Source organism: Phalangium opilio, unplaced genomic scaffold (genome assembly GCF_054372755.1).
Source record: "Phalangium opilio isolate 3A_F unplaced genomic scaffold, DU_Popi_V2 ptg000217l_1, whole genome shotgun sequence".
NCBI lineage: Eukaryota > Metazoa > Arthropoda > Arachnida > Opiliones > Phalangiidae > Phalangium > Phalangium opilio.
In genome coordinates this window covers 14,379,848-14,392,523 of record NW_028324218.1, presented here as the reverse complement: position 1 = coordinate 14,392,523, position 12,676 = coordinate 14,379,848, and the positions used below count along the sequence as shown (strand labels likewise).

The 12,676-nt window shown below is 44.1% G+C and overlaps 35 non-coding genes across 35 annotated transcripts; all 35 read right to left on the bottom strand.

Moving 5' to 3' along the window:
* Positions 1 to 135: 135 nt before the first annotated feature.
* On the bottom strand, positions 136 to 208 carry TRNAF-GAA (transfer RNA phenylalanine (anticodon GAA)). Its single transcript has one exon. It is a non-coding gene; the product is annotated as a tRNA-Phe (tRNA).
* A 78-nt stretch (positions 209 to 286) lies between these two features.
* TRNAF-GAA (transfer RNA phenylalanine (anticodon GAA)) lies at positions 287 to 359 on the bottom strand. Its single transcript has one exon. It is a non-coding gene; the product is annotated as a tRNA-Phe (tRNA).
* A 78-nt stretch (positions 360 to 437) lies between these two features.
* TRNAF-AAA (transfer RNA phenylalanine (anticodon AAA)) lies at positions 438 to 510 on the bottom strand. The gene has a single exon. It is a non-coding gene; the product is annotated as a tRNA-Phe (tRNA).
* A 77-nt stretch (positions 511 to 587) lies between these two features.
* Positions 588 to 660, bottom strand: TRNAF-GAA (transfer RNA phenylalanine (anticodon GAA)). Its single transcript has one exon. It is a non-coding gene; the product is annotated as a tRNA-Phe (tRNA).
* A 78-nt stretch (positions 661 to 738) lies between these two features.
* Positions 739 to 811, bottom strand: TRNAF-GAA (transfer RNA phenylalanine (anticodon GAA)). Its single transcript has one exon. It is a non-coding gene; the product is annotated as a tRNA-Phe (tRNA).
* Positions 812 to 889: 78 nt separating this feature from the next.
* TRNAF-GAA (transfer RNA phenylalanine (anticodon GAA)) lies at positions 890 to 962 on the bottom strand. The gene has a single exon. It is a non-coding gene; the product is annotated as a tRNA-Phe (tRNA).
* Positions 963 to 1,342: 380 nt separating this feature from the next.
* TRNAF-GAA (transfer RNA phenylalanine (anticodon GAA)) lies at positions 1,343 to 1,415 on the bottom strand. The gene has a single exon. It is a non-coding gene; the product is annotated as a tRNA-Phe (tRNA).
* A 78-nt stretch (positions 1,416 to 1,493) lies between these two features.
* On the bottom strand, positions 1,494 to 1,566 carry TRNAF-GAA (transfer RNA phenylalanine (anticodon GAA)). The gene has a single exon. It is a non-coding gene; the product is annotated as a tRNA-Phe (tRNA).
* A 78-nt stretch (positions 1,567 to 1,644) lies between these two features.
* Positions 1,645 to 1,717, bottom strand: TRNAF-AAA (transfer RNA phenylalanine (anticodon AAA)). Its single transcript has one exon. It is a non-coding gene; the product is annotated as a tRNA-Phe (tRNA).
* A 229-nt stretch (positions 1,718 to 1,946) lies between these two features.
* On the bottom strand, positions 1,947 to 2,019 carry TRNAF-GAA (transfer RNA phenylalanine (anticodon GAA)). The gene has a single exon. It is a non-coding gene; the product is annotated as a tRNA-Phe (tRNA).
* A 229-nt stretch (positions 2,020 to 2,248) lies between these two features.
* TRNAF-GAA (transfer RNA phenylalanine (anticodon GAA)) lies at positions 2,249 to 2,321 on the bottom strand. The gene has a single exon. It is a non-coding gene; the product is annotated as a tRNA-Phe (tRNA).
* Positions 2,322 to 2,399: 78 nt separating this feature from the next.
* Positions 2,400 to 2,472, bottom strand: TRNAF-GAA (transfer RNA phenylalanine (anticodon GAA)). The gene has a single exon. It is a non-coding gene; the product is annotated as a tRNA-Phe (tRNA).
* Positions 2,473 to 2,550: 78 nt separating this feature from the next.
* On the bottom strand, positions 2,551 to 2,623 carry TRNAF-AAA (transfer RNA phenylalanine (anticodon AAA)). The gene has a single exon. It is a non-coding gene; the product is annotated as a tRNA-Phe (tRNA).
* A 78-nt stretch (positions 2,624 to 2,701) lies between these two features.
* Positions 2,702 to 2,774, bottom strand: TRNAF-GAA (transfer RNA phenylalanine (anticodon GAA)). The gene has a single exon. It is a non-coding gene; the product is annotated as a tRNA-Phe (tRNA).
* Positions 2,775 to 3,003: 229 nt separating this feature from the next.
* On the bottom strand, positions 3,004 to 3,076 carry TRNAF-GAA (transfer RNA phenylalanine (anticodon GAA)). Its single transcript has one exon. It is a non-coding gene; the product is annotated as a tRNA-Phe (tRNA).
* A 380-nt stretch (positions 3,077 to 3,456) lies between these two features.
* TRNAF-GAA (transfer RNA phenylalanine (anticodon GAA)) lies at positions 3,457 to 3,529 on the bottom strand. The gene has a single exon. It is a non-coding gene; the product is annotated as a tRNA-Phe (tRNA).
* A 78-nt stretch (positions 3,530 to 3,607) lies between these two features.
* On the bottom strand, positions 3,608 to 3,680 carry TRNAF-GAA (transfer RNA phenylalanine (anticodon GAA)). The gene has a single exon. It is a non-coding gene; the product is annotated as a tRNA-Phe (tRNA).
* A 78-nt stretch (positions 3,681 to 3,758) lies between these two features.
* Positions 3,759 to 3,831, bottom strand: TRNAF-GAA (transfer RNA phenylalanine (anticodon GAA)). Its single transcript has one exon. It is a non-coding gene; the product is annotated as a tRNA-Phe (tRNA).
* Positions 3,832 to 4,060: 229 nt separating this feature from the next.
* On the bottom strand, positions 4,061 to 4,133 carry TRNAF-AAA (transfer RNA phenylalanine (anticodon AAA)). The gene has a single exon. It is a non-coding gene; the product is annotated as a tRNA-Phe (tRNA).
* Positions 4,134 to 5,568: 1,435 nt separating this feature from the next.
* On the bottom strand, positions 5,569 to 5,641 carry TRNAF-GAA (transfer RNA phenylalanine (anticodon GAA)). Its single transcript has one exon. It is a non-coding gene; the product is annotated as a tRNA-Phe (tRNA).
* A 229-nt stretch (positions 5,642 to 5,870) lies between these two features.
* TRNAF-GAA (transfer RNA phenylalanine (anticodon GAA)) lies at positions 5,871 to 5,943 on the bottom strand. The gene has a single exon. It is a non-coding gene; the product is annotated as a tRNA-Phe (tRNA).
* A 380-nt stretch (positions 5,944 to 6,323) lies between these two features.
* TRNAF-GAA (transfer RNA phenylalanine (anticodon GAA)) lies at positions 6,324 to 6,396 on the bottom strand. The gene has a single exon. It is a non-coding gene; the product is annotated as a tRNA-Phe (tRNA).
* A 229-nt stretch (positions 6,397 to 6,625) lies between these two features.
* On the bottom strand, positions 6,626 to 6,698 carry TRNAF-GAA (transfer RNA phenylalanine (anticodon GAA)). Its single transcript has one exon. It is a non-coding gene; the product is annotated as a tRNA-Phe (tRNA).
* A 380-nt stretch (positions 6,699 to 7,078) lies between these two features.
* Positions 7,079 to 7,151, bottom strand: TRNAF-GAA (transfer RNA phenylalanine (anticodon GAA)). Its single transcript has one exon. It is a non-coding gene; the product is annotated as a tRNA-Phe (tRNA).
* Positions 7,152 to 7,229: 78 nt separating this feature from the next.
* On the bottom strand, positions 7,230 to 7,302 carry TRNAF-GAA (transfer RNA phenylalanine (anticodon GAA)). Its single transcript has one exon. It is a non-coding gene; the product is annotated as a tRNA-Phe (tRNA).
* Positions 7,303 to 7,682: 380 nt separating this feature from the next.
* On the bottom strand, positions 7,683 to 7,755 carry TRNAF-GAA (transfer RNA phenylalanine (anticodon GAA)). Its single transcript has one exon. It is a non-coding gene; the product is annotated as a tRNA-Phe (tRNA).
* An 832-nt stretch (positions 7,756 to 8,587) lies between these two features.
* On the bottom strand, positions 8,588 to 8,660 carry TRNAF-GAA (transfer RNA phenylalanine (anticodon GAA)). The gene has a single exon. It is a non-coding gene; the product is annotated as a tRNA-Phe (tRNA).
* Positions 8,661 to 9,040: 380 nt separating this feature from the next.
* On the bottom strand, positions 9,041 to 9,113 carry TRNAF-GAA (transfer RNA phenylalanine (anticodon GAA)). The gene has a single exon. It is a non-coding gene; the product is annotated as a tRNA-Phe (tRNA).
* Positions 9,114 to 9,493: 380 nt separating this feature from the next.
* TRNAF-GAA (transfer RNA phenylalanine (anticodon GAA)) lies at positions 9,494 to 9,566 on the bottom strand. Its single transcript has one exon. It is a non-coding gene; the product is annotated as a tRNA-Phe (tRNA).
* Positions 9,567 to 9,946: 380 nt separating this feature from the next.
* Positions 9,947 to 10,019, bottom strand: TRNAF-GAA (transfer RNA phenylalanine (anticodon GAA)). The gene has a single exon. It is a non-coding gene; the product is annotated as a tRNA-Phe (tRNA).
* A 531-nt stretch (positions 10,020 to 10,550) lies between these two features.
* TRNAF-GAA (transfer RNA phenylalanine (anticodon GAA)) lies at positions 10,551 to 10,623 on the bottom strand. The gene has a single exon. It is a non-coding gene; the product is annotated as a tRNA-Phe (tRNA).
* A 380-nt stretch (positions 10,624 to 11,003) lies between these two features.
* On the bottom strand, positions 11,004 to 11,076 carry TRNAF-GAA (transfer RNA phenylalanine (anticodon GAA)). Its single transcript has one exon. It is a non-coding gene; the product is annotated as a tRNA-Phe (tRNA).
* A 78-nt stretch (positions 11,077 to 11,154) lies between these two features.
* On the bottom strand, positions 11,155 to 11,227 carry TRNAF-GAA (transfer RNA phenylalanine (anticodon GAA)). The gene has a single exon. It is a non-coding gene; the product is annotated as a tRNA-Phe (tRNA).
* Positions 11,228 to 11,758: 531 nt separating this feature from the next.
* On the bottom strand, positions 11,759 to 11,831 carry TRNAF-GAA (transfer RNA phenylalanine (anticodon GAA)). Its single transcript has one exon. It is a non-coding gene; the product is annotated as a tRNA-Phe (tRNA).
* Positions 11,832 to 12,513: 682 nt separating this feature from the next.
* Positions 12,514 to 12,586, bottom strand: TRNAF-GAA (transfer RNA phenylalanine (anticodon GAA)). The gene has a single exon. It is a non-coding gene; the product is annotated as a tRNA-Phe (tRNA).
* Between the last annotated feature and the right edge of the window lie 90 nt (positions 12,587 to 12,676).

Genomic DNA, 12,676 nt, shown 5'->3' with positions numbered 1-12,676 from the left:
CGAACCAGGGACCTTTAGATCTTCAGTCCAACGCTCTCCCAACTGAGCTATTTCGCCTCATATTCAAGCAGCTAGGGAATTTTTCCTGAAGAAAGTAATTTACCTTAAGGTACACGACCCAAAAAGCTCTCGTGTTGCCGAAACCCGGGATCGAACCAGGGACCTTTAGATCTTCAGTCTAACGCTCTCCCAACTGAGCTATTTCGGCTCATATTCAAGCAGCTAGGGAATTTTTCCTGAAGCAAGTAATTTACTTTAAGATACACGACCCAAAAAGCTCTCGTGTTGCCGAAACCCGGGATCGAACCAGGGACCTTTAGATCTTCAGTCTAACGCTCTCCCAACTGAGCTATTTCGGCTCACATTCAAGCAGCTAGGGAATTTTTCCTGAAGCAAATAATTTTTTTTAAGATATACTATCCAAAAAGATTTCATATTGCCGAAACCAGGGATCAAACCAGGGACCTTTAGATCTTTAGTCTAACGCTCTTCCAACAGAGCTATTTCGGCTCTGTTCAAGCAGCTAGGGAATTTTTCCTGAAGAAAATAATTTACTTTAAGATACACGATCCGAACACTTCTGCTGTTGCCGAAACCCGGGATCGAACCAGGGACCTTTAGATCTTCAGTCTAACGCTCTCCCAACTAAGCTATTTCGGCTCTTTTTCATGTAACCAGGGACACTTTCCTTGGGAAAGCAGTTTACTTTAATGTACACGACCCAAAAAGCTTTCATGTTGCCGAAACCCGGGATCGAACCAGGGACCTTTAGATCTTCAGTCTAACGCTCTCCCAACTGAGCAATTTCGGCTCATATTCACGCAGCTAGGGAATTTTTCCTGAAGAAAATAATTTTCTTTAAGATACACGATCCAAACACCTCTGCTGTTGCCGAAACCCGGGATCGAACCAGGAACCTTTAGATCTTCAGTCTAACGCTCTCCCAACTAAGCTATTTCGGCTCTTTTTCATGTAACCAGGGACACTTTCCTTGGGAAAGCAGTTTACTTTAATGTACACGACCCAAAAAGCTTTGATGTTGCCGAAACCCGGGATCGAACCAGGGACCTTTAGATCTTCAGTCTTACGCTCTCCCAACTGAGCTATTTCGGCTCTTATTCATGCAACCAGGTAAACTTTCCTTAAGCAAATAATTTACTTTAAGATACTCAACCCAAAAAGCTCTCGTGATGCCGAAACCCGGGATCGAACCAGGGACCTTTAGATCTTCAGTCTAACGCTCTCCCAACTGAGAAATTTCGGCTCATATTCACGCAGCTAGGGAATTTTTCCTGAAGAAAATAATTTACTTTAAGATACACGATCCAAACACCTCTGCTGTTGCCGAAACCCGGGATCGAACCAGGGACCTTTAGATCTTCAGTCTAACGCTCTCCCAACTAAGCTATTTCGGCTCATATTCAAGCAGCTAGGGAATTTTTCCTGAAGCAAGTAATTTACTTTAAGATACACGACCCAAAAAGTTCTCGTGTTGCCGAAACCCGGGATCGAACCAGGGACCTTTAGATCTTCAGTCTAACGCTCTCCCAACTGAGCTATTTCGGCTCACATTCAAGCAGCTAGGGAATTTTTCCTGAAGCAAATAATTTTTTTTAAGATATACTATCCAAAAAGATTTCATATTGCCGAAACCAGGGATCAAACCAGGGACCTTTAGATCTTTAGTCTAACGCTCTTCCAACAGAGCTATTTCGGCTCTTGTTCAAGCAGCTAGGGAATTTTTCCTGAAGAAAATAATTTACTATAAGATACACGATCCAAACACCTCTGCTGTTGCCGAAACCCGGGATCGAACCAGGGACCTTTAGACCTTCAGTCTAACGCTCTCCCAACTAAGCTATTTCGGCTCTTTTTCATGTAACCAGGGACACTTTCCTTGGGAAAGCAGTTTACTTTAATGTACACGACCAAAAAAGCTTTCATGTTGCCGAAACCCGGGATCGAACCAGGGACCTTTAGATCTTCAGTCTAACGCTCTCCCAACTGAGCTATTTCGGCTCTTATTCATGCAACAAGGTAAACTTTCCTTAAGCAAATAATTTACTTTAAGATACTCGACCCAAAAAGCTCTCGTGATGCCGAAACCCGGGATCGAACTAGGGACCTTTAGATCTTCAGTCCAACGCTCTCCCAACTGAGCTATTTCGGCTCATATTCAACCAGCTAGGGAATTTTTCCTGAAGAAAGTAATTTACCTTAAGGTACACGACCCAAAAAGCTCTCGTGTTGCCGAAACCCGGGATCGAACCAGGGACCTTTAGATCTTCAGTCTAACGCTCTCCCAACTGAGCTATTTCGGCTCATATTCAAGCAGCTAGGGAGTTTTTCCTGAAGCAAGTAATTTACTTTAAGATACACGACCCAAAAAGCTCTCGTGTTGCCGAAACCCGGGATCGAACCAGGGACCTTTAGATCTTCAGTCTAACGCTCTCCCAACTGAGCTATTTCGGCTCACATTCAAGCAGCTAGGGAATTTTTCCTGAAGCAAATAATTTTTTTTAAGATATACTATCCAAAAAGATTTCATATTGCCGAAACCAGGGATCAAACCAGGGACCTTTAGATCTTTAGTCTAACGCTCTTCCAACAGAGCTATTTCGGCTCTTGTTCAAGCTGCTAGGGAATTTTTCCTGAAGAAAATAATTTACTTTAAGATACACGATCCGAACACTTCTGCTGTTGCCGAAACCCGGGATCGAACCAGGGACCTTTAGATCTTCAGTCTAACGCTCTCCCAACTAAGCTATTTCGGCTCTTTTTCATGTAACCAGGGACACTTTCCTTGGGAAAGCAGTTTACTTTAATGTACACGACCCAAAAAGCTTTCATGTTGCCGAAACCCGGGATCGAACCAGGGACCTTAAGATCTTCAGTCTAACGCTCTCCCAACTGAGCAATTTCGGCTCATATTCACGCAGCTAGGGAATTTTTCCTGAAGAAAATAATTTTCTTTAAGATACACGATCCAAACACCTCTGCTGTTGCCGAAACCCGGGATCGAACCAGGGACCTTTAGATCTTCAGTCTAACGCTCTCCCAACTAAGCTATTTCGGCTCTTTTTCATGTAACCAGGGACACTTTCCTTGGGAAAGCAGTTTACTTTAATGTACACGACCCAAAAAGCTTTGATGTTGCCGAAACCCGGGATCGAACCAGGGACCTTTAGATCTTCAGTCTTACGCTCTCCCAACTGAGCTATTTCGGCTTTTATTCATGCAACCAGGTAAACTTTCCTTAAGCAAATAATTTACTTTAAGATACTCAACCCAAAAAGCTCTCGTGATGCCGAAACCCGGGATCGAACCAGGGACCTTTAGATCTTCAGTCTAACGCTCTCCCAACTGAGAAATTTCGGCTCATATTCACGCAGCTAGGGAATTTTTCCTGAAGAAAATAATTTACTTTAAGATACACGATCCAAACACCTCTGCTGTTGCCGAAACCCGGGATCGAACCAGGGACCTTTAGATCTTCAGTCTAACGCTCTCCCAACTAAGCTATTTCGGCTCTTTTTCATGTAACCAGGGACACTTTCCTTGGGAAAGCAGTTTACTTTAATGTACACGACGCAAAAAGCTTTCACGTTGCCGAAACCCGGGATCGAACCAGGGACCTTTAGATCTTCAGTCTAACGCTCTCCCAACTGAGCTATTTCGGCTCTTATTCATGCAACAAGGTAAACTTTCCTTAAGCAAATAATTTACTTTAACATACTCGACCCAAAAAGCTCTCGTGATGCCGAAACCCGGGATCGAACCAGGGACCTTTAGATCTTCAGTCCAACGCTCTCCCAACTGAGCTATTTCGGCTCATATTCAACCAGCTAGGGAATTTTTCCTGAAGAAAGTAATTTACCTTAAGGTACACGACCCAAAAAGCTCTCGTGTTGCCGAAACCCGGGATCGAACCATGGACCTTTAGATCTTCAGTTTAACGCTCTCCCAACTGAGCTATTTCGGCTCATATTCAAGCAGCTAGGGAATTTTTCCTGAAGCAAGTAATTTACTTTAAGATACACGACCCAAAAAGCTCTCGTGTTGCCGAAACCCGGGATCGAACCAGGGACCTTTAGATCTTTAGTCTAAAGCTCTTCCAACTGAGCTATTTCGGCTCTTGTTCAAGCAGCTAGGGAATTTTTCCTGAAGGAAATAATTTACTTTAAGATACACGATCCTAACACTTCTGCTGTTGCCGAAACCCGGGATCGAACCAGGGACCTTTAGATATTCAGTCTAACGCTCTCCCAACTAAGCTATTTCGGCTCTTTTTCTTGTAACCAGGGACACTTTCCTTGGGAAAGCAGTTTACTTTAATGTACACGACCCAAAAAGCTCTCGTGTTGCCGAAACCCGGGATCGAACCAGGGACCTTTAGATCTTCAGTCTAACGCTCTCCCATGTGAGCTATTTCGGCTCATATTCAAGCAGCTAGGGAATTTTTCCTGAAGCAAATAATTTACTTTAAGATACACGACCCAAAAAGCTCTCGTGTTGCCGAAACCCGGGATCGAACCAGGGTCCTTTAGATCTTCAGTCTAACGCTCTCCCAACAAGCTATTTCGGCTCATATTCAAGCAGCTAGGGAATTTTTCCTGAAGAAAGTAATTTACCTTAAGGTACACGACCCAAAAAGCTCTCGTGCTGCCGAAACCCGGGATCAAACCAGGGTCCTTTAGATCTTCAGTCTAACGCTCTCCCAACTGAGCTATTTCGGTCATATTCAAGCAGCTAGGGAATTTTTCCTGAAGCAAATAATTTACTTTAAGATACACGACCCAAAAAGCTCTCGTATTTCCGAAACCCGGGATCGAACAAGGGACCTTTAGATCTTCAGTCTAACGCTCTCCCAACTGAGGAATTTCGGCTCATATTCACGGAGCAAGGGAATTTTTCCTGAAGAAAATAATTTACTATAAGATACACGATCCAAACACCTCTGCTGTTGCCGAAACCCGGGATCGAACCAGGGACCTTTAGACCTTCAGTCTAACGCTCTCCCAACTAAGCTATTTCGGCTCTTTTTCTTGTAACCAGGGACACTTTCCTTGGGAAAGCAGTTTACTTTAATGTACACGACCCAAAAAGCTTTCATGTTGCCGAAACCCGGGATCGAACCAGGGACCTTTTGATCTTCAGTCTAACGCTCTGTAAACTGAGCTATTTCGGCTCTTCTTCATTCAACCAGGTAAACTTTCCTGAAGCAAATAATTTACTTTAAGATACTCGACCGAAAAAGCTCTCGTGATGCCGAAACCCGGGATCGAACAAGGGACCTTTAGATCTTCAGTCTAACGCTCTCCCAACTGAGCAATTTCGGCTCATATTCACGGAGCAAGGGAATTTTTCCTGAAGAAAATAATTTACTATAAGATACACGATCCAAACACCTCTGCTGTTGCCGAAACTCGGGATCGAACCAGGGACCTTTAGACCTTCAGTCTAACGCTCTCCCAACTAAGCTATTTCGGCTCTTTTTCATGTAACCAGGGACACTTTCCTTGGGAAAGCAGTTTACTTTAATGTACACGACCCAAAAAGCTTTCATGTTGCCGAAACCCGGGATCGAACCAGGGACCTTTAGATCTTCAGTCTAACGCTCACCCAACTGAGCTATTTCGGCTCATATTCAAGCAGCTAGGGAATTTTTCCTGAAGCAAATAATTTACTTTAAGATACACGACCCAAAAAGCTCTCGTGTTGCCGAAACTCGGGATCGAACCAGGGTCCTTTAGATCTTCAGTCTAACGCTCTCCCAACTGAGCTATTTCGGCTCATATTCAAGCAGCTAGGGAATTTTTCCTGAAGAAAGTAATTTACCTTAAGATACACGACCCAAAAAGCCCTCGTGTTGCCGAAACCCGGGATCGAACCAGGGACCTTTAGATCTTCAGTCTAACGCTCTCCCAACTGAGCTATTTCGGCTCATATTCAAGCAGCTAGGGAATTTTTCCTGAAGCAAATAATTTACTTTAAGATACACGACCCAAAAAGCTCTCGTATTTCCGAAACCCGGGATCGAACAAGGGACCTTTAGATCTTCAGTCTAACGCTCTCCCAACTGAGCAATTTCGGCTCATATTCACGGAGCAAGGGAATTTTTCCTGAAGAAAATAATTTACTATAAGATACACGATCCAAACACCTCTGCTGTTGCCGAAACCCGGGATCGAACCAGGGACCTTTAGACCTTCAGTCTAACGCTCTCCCAACTAAGCTATTTCGGCTCTTTTTCATGTAACCAGGGACACTTTCCTTGGGAAAGCAGTTTACTTTAATGTACACGACCCAAAAAGCTTTCATGTTGCCGAAACCCGGGATCGAACCAGGGACCTTTAGATCTTCAGTCTAACGCTTTCCCAACTGAGCTATTTCGGCTCATATTCAAGCAGCTAGGGAATTTTTCCTGAAGAAAATAATTTACTTTAAGATACACGACCCAAAAAGCTCTCGTGTTGCCGAAACTCGGGATCGAACCAGGGTCCTTTAGATCTTCAGTCTAACGCTCTCCCAACTGAGCTATTTCGGCTCATATTCAAGCAGCTAGGGAATTTTTCCTGAAGATTGTAATTTACCTTAAGGTACACGACCCAAAAAGCCCTCGTGTTGCCGAAACCCGGGATCGAACCAGGGACCTTTAGATCTTCAGTCTAACGCTCTCCCAACTGAGCTATTTCGGCTCATATTCAAGCAGCTAGGGAATTTTTCCTGAAGCAAATAATTTACTTTAAGATACACGACCCAAAAAGCTCTCGTATTTCCGAAACCCGGGATCGAACAAGGGACCTTTAGATCTTCAGTCTAACGCTCTCCCAACTGAGCAATTTCGGCTCATATTCACGGAGCAAGGGAATTTTTCCTGAAGAAAATATTTAACTATAAGATACACGATCCAAACACCTCTGCTGTTGCCGAAACCCGGGATCGAACCACGGACATTTAGACCTTCAGTCTAACGCTCTCCCAACTAAGCTATTTCGGCTCTTTTTCATGTAACCAGGGACACTTTCCTTGGGAAAGCAGTTTACTTTAATGTACACGACCCAAAAAGCTTTCATGTTGCCGAAACCCGGGATCGAACCAGGGCCCTTTAGATCTTCAGTCTAACGTTCTCCCAACTGAGCTATTTCGGCTCATATTCAAGCAGCTAGGGAATTTTTCCTGAAGAAAGTAATTTACCTTAAGGTACACGACCCAAAAAGCTCTCGTGTTGCCGAAACCCGGGATCGAACCAGGGACCTTTAGATCTTCAGTCTAACGCTCTCCCAACTGAGCTATTTCGGCTCATATTCAAGCAGCTAGGGAATTTTTCCTGAAGCAAATAATTTACTTTAAGATACACGACCCAAAAAGCTCTCGTATTTCCGAAACCCGGGATCGAACCAGGGACCTTTAGATCTTCAGTCCAACGCTCTCCCAACTGAGCAATTTCGGCTCATATTCACGGAGCAAGGGAATTTTTCCTGAAGAAAATAATTTACTTTAAGATACACGATCCAAACACCTCTTCTGTTGCCGAAACCCGGGATCGAACCAGGGACCATTAGATCTTCAGTCTTACGCTCTCCCAACTAAGCTATTTCGGCTCTTTTTCATGTAACCAGGGACACTTTCCTTGGGAAAGCAGTTTACTTTAATGTACACGACCCAAAAAGCTTTCATGTTGCCGAAACCCGGGATCGAACCAGGGACCTTTAAATCTTCAGTCTAACGCTCTCCCAACTGAGCTATTTCGGCTCTTATTCATGCAACCAGGTAAACTTTCCTGAAGCAAATAATTTACTTTAAGATACACGACCCAAAAAGGTCTCGTATTGCCGAAACCCGGGATCGAACCGGGGACCTTTAGATCTTCAGGCTAACGCTCTCCCAACTGAGCTATTTCGGCTCATATTTAAGCAGCCAGGGAATTTTTCCTGAAGCAAATAATTTACTTTAAGATACACGACCCAAAAAGCTCTCGTATTTCCGAAACCCGGGATCGAACCAGGGACCTTTAGATCTTCAGTCTAACGCTCTCCCAACTGAGCAATTTCGGCTCATATTCACGGAGCAAGGGAATTTTTCCTGAAGAAAATAATTTACTATAAGATACACGATCCAAACACCTCTGCTGTTGCCGAAACCCGGGATCGAACCAGGGACCTTTAGACCTTCAGTCTAACGCTCTCCCAACTAAGCTATTTCGGCTCTTTTTCATGTAATCAGGGACACTTTCCTTGGGAAAGCAGTTTACTTTAATGTACACGACCCAAAAAGCTTTCATGTTGCCGAAACCCGGGATCGAACAGGGACCTTTAGATCTTCAGTCTAACGCTCTCCCAACTGAGCTATTTCGGCTCATATTCAAGCAGCTAGGGAATTTTTCCTGAAGCAAATAATTTACTTTAAGATACACGACCCAAAAAGCTCTCGTGTTGCCGAAACTCGGGATCGAACCAGGGACCTTTAGATCTTCAGTCTAACGCTCTCCCAACTGAGCTATTTCGGCTCATATTCAAGCAGCTAGGGAATTTTTCCTGAAGAAAGTAATTTACCTTAAGGTACACGACCCAAAAAGCTCTCGTGTTGCCGAAACCCGGGATCGAACCAGGGACCTTTAGATCTTCAGTCTAACGCTCTCCCAACTGAGCTATTTCGGCTCATATCCACGCAGCTAGGGAATTTTTCCTGAAGCAAATAATTTACTTTAAGATACACGACCCAAAAAGCTCTCGTATTTCCGAAACCCGGGATCGAACCAGGGACCTTTATATCTTCAGTCCAACGCTCTCCCAACTGAGCAATTTCGGCTCATATTCACGGAGCAAGGGAATTTTTCCTGAAGAAAATAATTTACTTTAAGATACACGATCCAAACACCTCTGCTGTTGCCGAAACCCGGGATCGAACCAGGGACCATTAGATCTTCAGTCTTACGCTCTCCCAACTAAGCTATTTCGGCTCTTTTTCATGTAACCAGGGACACTTTCCTTGGGAAAGCAGTTTACTTTAATGTACACGACCCAAAAAGCTTTCATGTTGCCGAAACCCGGGATCGAACCAGGGACCTTTAGATCTTCAGTCTAACGCTCTCCCAACTGAGCTATTTCGGCTCATATTCACGCAGCTAGGGAATTTTTCCTGAAGCAAATAATTTACTTTAAGATACACGACCCAAAAAGCTCTCGTATTTCCGAAACCCGGGATCGAACCAGGGACCTTTAGATCTTCAGTCCAACGCTCTCCCAACTGAGCAATTTCGGCTCATATTCACGGAGCAAGGGAATTTTTCCTGAAGAAAATAATTTACTTTAAGATACACGATCCAAACACCTCTGCTGTTGCCGAAACCCGGGATCGAACCAGGGACCATTAGATCTTCAGTCTTACGCTCTCCCAACTAAGCTATTTCGGCTCTTTTTCATGTAACCAGGGACACTTTCCTTGGGAAAGCAGTTTACTTTAATGTACACGACCCAAAAAGCTTTCATGTTGCCGAAACCCGGGATCGAACCAGGGACCTTTAAATCTTCAGTCTAACGCTCTCCCAACTGAGCTATTTCGGCTCTTATTCATGCAACCAGGTAAACTTTCCTGAAGCAAATAATTTACTTTAAGATACACGACCCAAAAAGCTCTCGTATTGCCGAAACCCGGGATCGAACCGGGGACCTTTAGATCTTCAGGCTAACGCTCTCCCAACTGAGCTATTTCGGCTCATATTTAAGCAGCCAGGGAATTTTTCCTGAAGCAAATAATTTACTTTAAGATACACGACCCAAAAAGCTCTCGTATTTCCGAAACCCGGGATCGAACCAGGGACCTTTAGATCTTCAGTCTAACGCTCTCCCAACTGAGCAATTTCGGCTCATATTCACGGAGCAAGGGAATTTTTCCTGAAGAAAATAATTTACTATAAGATACACGATCCAAACACCTCTGCTGTTGCCGAAACCCGGGATCGAACCAGGGTCCTTTAGATCTTCAGTCTAACGCTCTCCCAACTGAGCTATTTCGGCTCATATTCAAGCAGCTAGGGAATTTTTCCTGAAGAAAGTAATTTACCTTAAGGTACACGACCCAAAAAGCTCTCGTGTTGCCGAAACTCGGGATCGAACCAGGGACCTTTAGATCTTCAGTCTAACGCTCTCCCAACTGAGCTATTTCGGCTCATATTCAAGCAGCTAGGGAATTTTTCCTGAAGAAAGTAATTTACCTTAAGGTACACGACCCAAAAAGCTCTCGTATTTCCGAAACCCGGGATCGAACCAGGGACCTTTATATCTTCAGTCCAACGCTCTCCCAACTGAGCAATTTCGGCTCATATTCACGGAGCAAGGGAATTTTTCCTGAAGAAAATAATTTACTTTAAGATACACGATCCAAACACCTCTGCTGTTGCCGAAACCCGGGATCGAACCAGGGACCATTAGATCTTCAGTCTTACGCTCTCCCAACTAAGCTATTTCGGCTCTTTTTCATGTAACCAGGGACACTTTCCTTGGGAAAGCAGTTTACTTTAATGTACACGACCAAAAAAGCTTTCATGTTGCCGAAACCCGGGATCGAACCAGGGACCTTTAGATCTTCAGTCTAACGCTCTCCCAACTGAGCTATTTCGGCTCATATTCACGCAGCTAGGGAATTTTTCCTGAAGCAAATAATTTACTTTAAGATACACGACCCAAAAAGCTCTCGTATTTCCGAAACCCGGGATCGAACCAGGGACCTTTAGATCTTCAGTCCAACGCTCTCCCAACTGAGCAATTTCGGCTCATATTCACGGAGCAAGGGAATTTTTCCTGAAGAAAATAATTTACTTTAAGATACACGATCCAAACACCTCTGCTGTTGCCGAAACCCGGGATCGAACCAGGGACCATTAGATCTTCAGTCTTACGCTCTCCCAACTAAGCTATTTCGGCTCTTTTTCATGTAACCAGGGACACTTTCCTTGGGAAAGCAGTTTACTTTAATGTACACGACCCAAAAAGCTTTCATGTTGCCGAAACCCGGGATCGAACCAGGGACCTTTAGATCTTCAGTCTAACGCTCTCCCAACTGAGCTATTTCGGCTCTTGTTCAAGCAGCTAGGGAATTTTTCCTGAAGAAAATAATTTACTTTAAGATACACGATCCAAACACTTCTGCTGTTGCCGAAACCCGGGATCGAACCAGGGACCTTTAGATCTTCAGTCTAACGCTCTCCCAACTAAGCTATTTCGGCTCCTTTTCATGTAACCAGGGACACTTTCCTTGGGAAAGCAGTTTACTTTAATGTACACGACCCAAAAAGCTCTCGTGTTGCCGAAACCCGGGATCGAACCAGGGACCTTTAGATCTTCAGTCTAACGCTCTCCCATGTAAGCTATTTCGGCTCATATTCAAGCAGCTAGGGAATTTTTCCTGAAGCAAATAATTTACTTTAAGATACACGACCCAAAAAGCTCTCGTATTTCCGAAACCCGGGATCGAACCAGGGACCTTTAGATCTTCAGTCCAACGCTCTCCCAACTGAGCAATTTCGGCTCATATTCACGGAGCAAGGGAATTTTTCCTGAAGAAAATAATTTACTTTAAGATACACGATCCAAACACCTCTGCTGTTGCCGAAACCCGGGATCGAACCAGGGACCATTAGATCTTCAGTCTTACGCTCTCCCAACTAAGCTATTTCGGCTCTTTGTCATGTAACCAGGGACACTTTCCTTGGGAAAGCAGTTTACTTTAATGTACACGACCCAAAAAGCTTTCATGTTGCCGAAACCCGGGATCGAACCAGGGACCTTTAAATCTTCAGTCTAACGCTCTCCCAACTGAGCTATTTCGGCTCTTATTCATGCAACCAGGTAAACTTTCCTGAAGCAAATAATTTACTTTAAGATACACGACCCAAAAAGCTCTCGTATTGCCGAAACCCGGGATCGAACCGGGGACCTTTAGATCTTCAGGCTAACGCTCTCCCAACTGAGCTATTTCGGCTCATATTTAAGCAGCCAGGGAATTTTTCCTGAAGCAAATAATTTACTTTAAGATACACGACCCAAAAAGCTCTCGTATTTCCGAAACCCGGGATCGAACCAGGGACCTTTAGATCTTCAGTCTAACGCTCTCCCAACTGAGCAATTTCGGCTCATATTCACGGAGCAAGGGAATTTTTCCTGAAGAAAATAATTTACTATAAGATACACGATCCAAACACCTCTGCTGTTGCCGAAACCCGGGATCGAACCAGGGACCTTTAGACCTTCAGTCTAACGCTCTCCCAACTAAGCTATTTCGGCTCATATTCAAGCAGCTAGGGAATTTTTCCTGAAGCAAATAATTTACTTTAAGATACACGACCCAAAAAGCTCTCGTGTTGCCGAAACTCGGGATCGAACCAGGGACCTTTAGATCTTCAGTCTAACGCTCTCCCAACTGAGCTATTTCGGCTCATATTCAAGCAGCTAGGGAATTTTTCCTGAAGAAAGTAATTTACCTTAAGGTACACGACCCAAAAAGCTCTCGTGTTGCCGAAACCCGGGATCGAACCAGGGACCTTTTGATCTTCAGTCTAACGCTCTCCCAACTGAGCTATTTCGGCTCATATTCACGCAGCTAGGGAATTTTTCCTGAAGCAAATAATTTACTTTAAGATACACGACCCAAAAAGCTCTCGTATTTCCGAAACCCG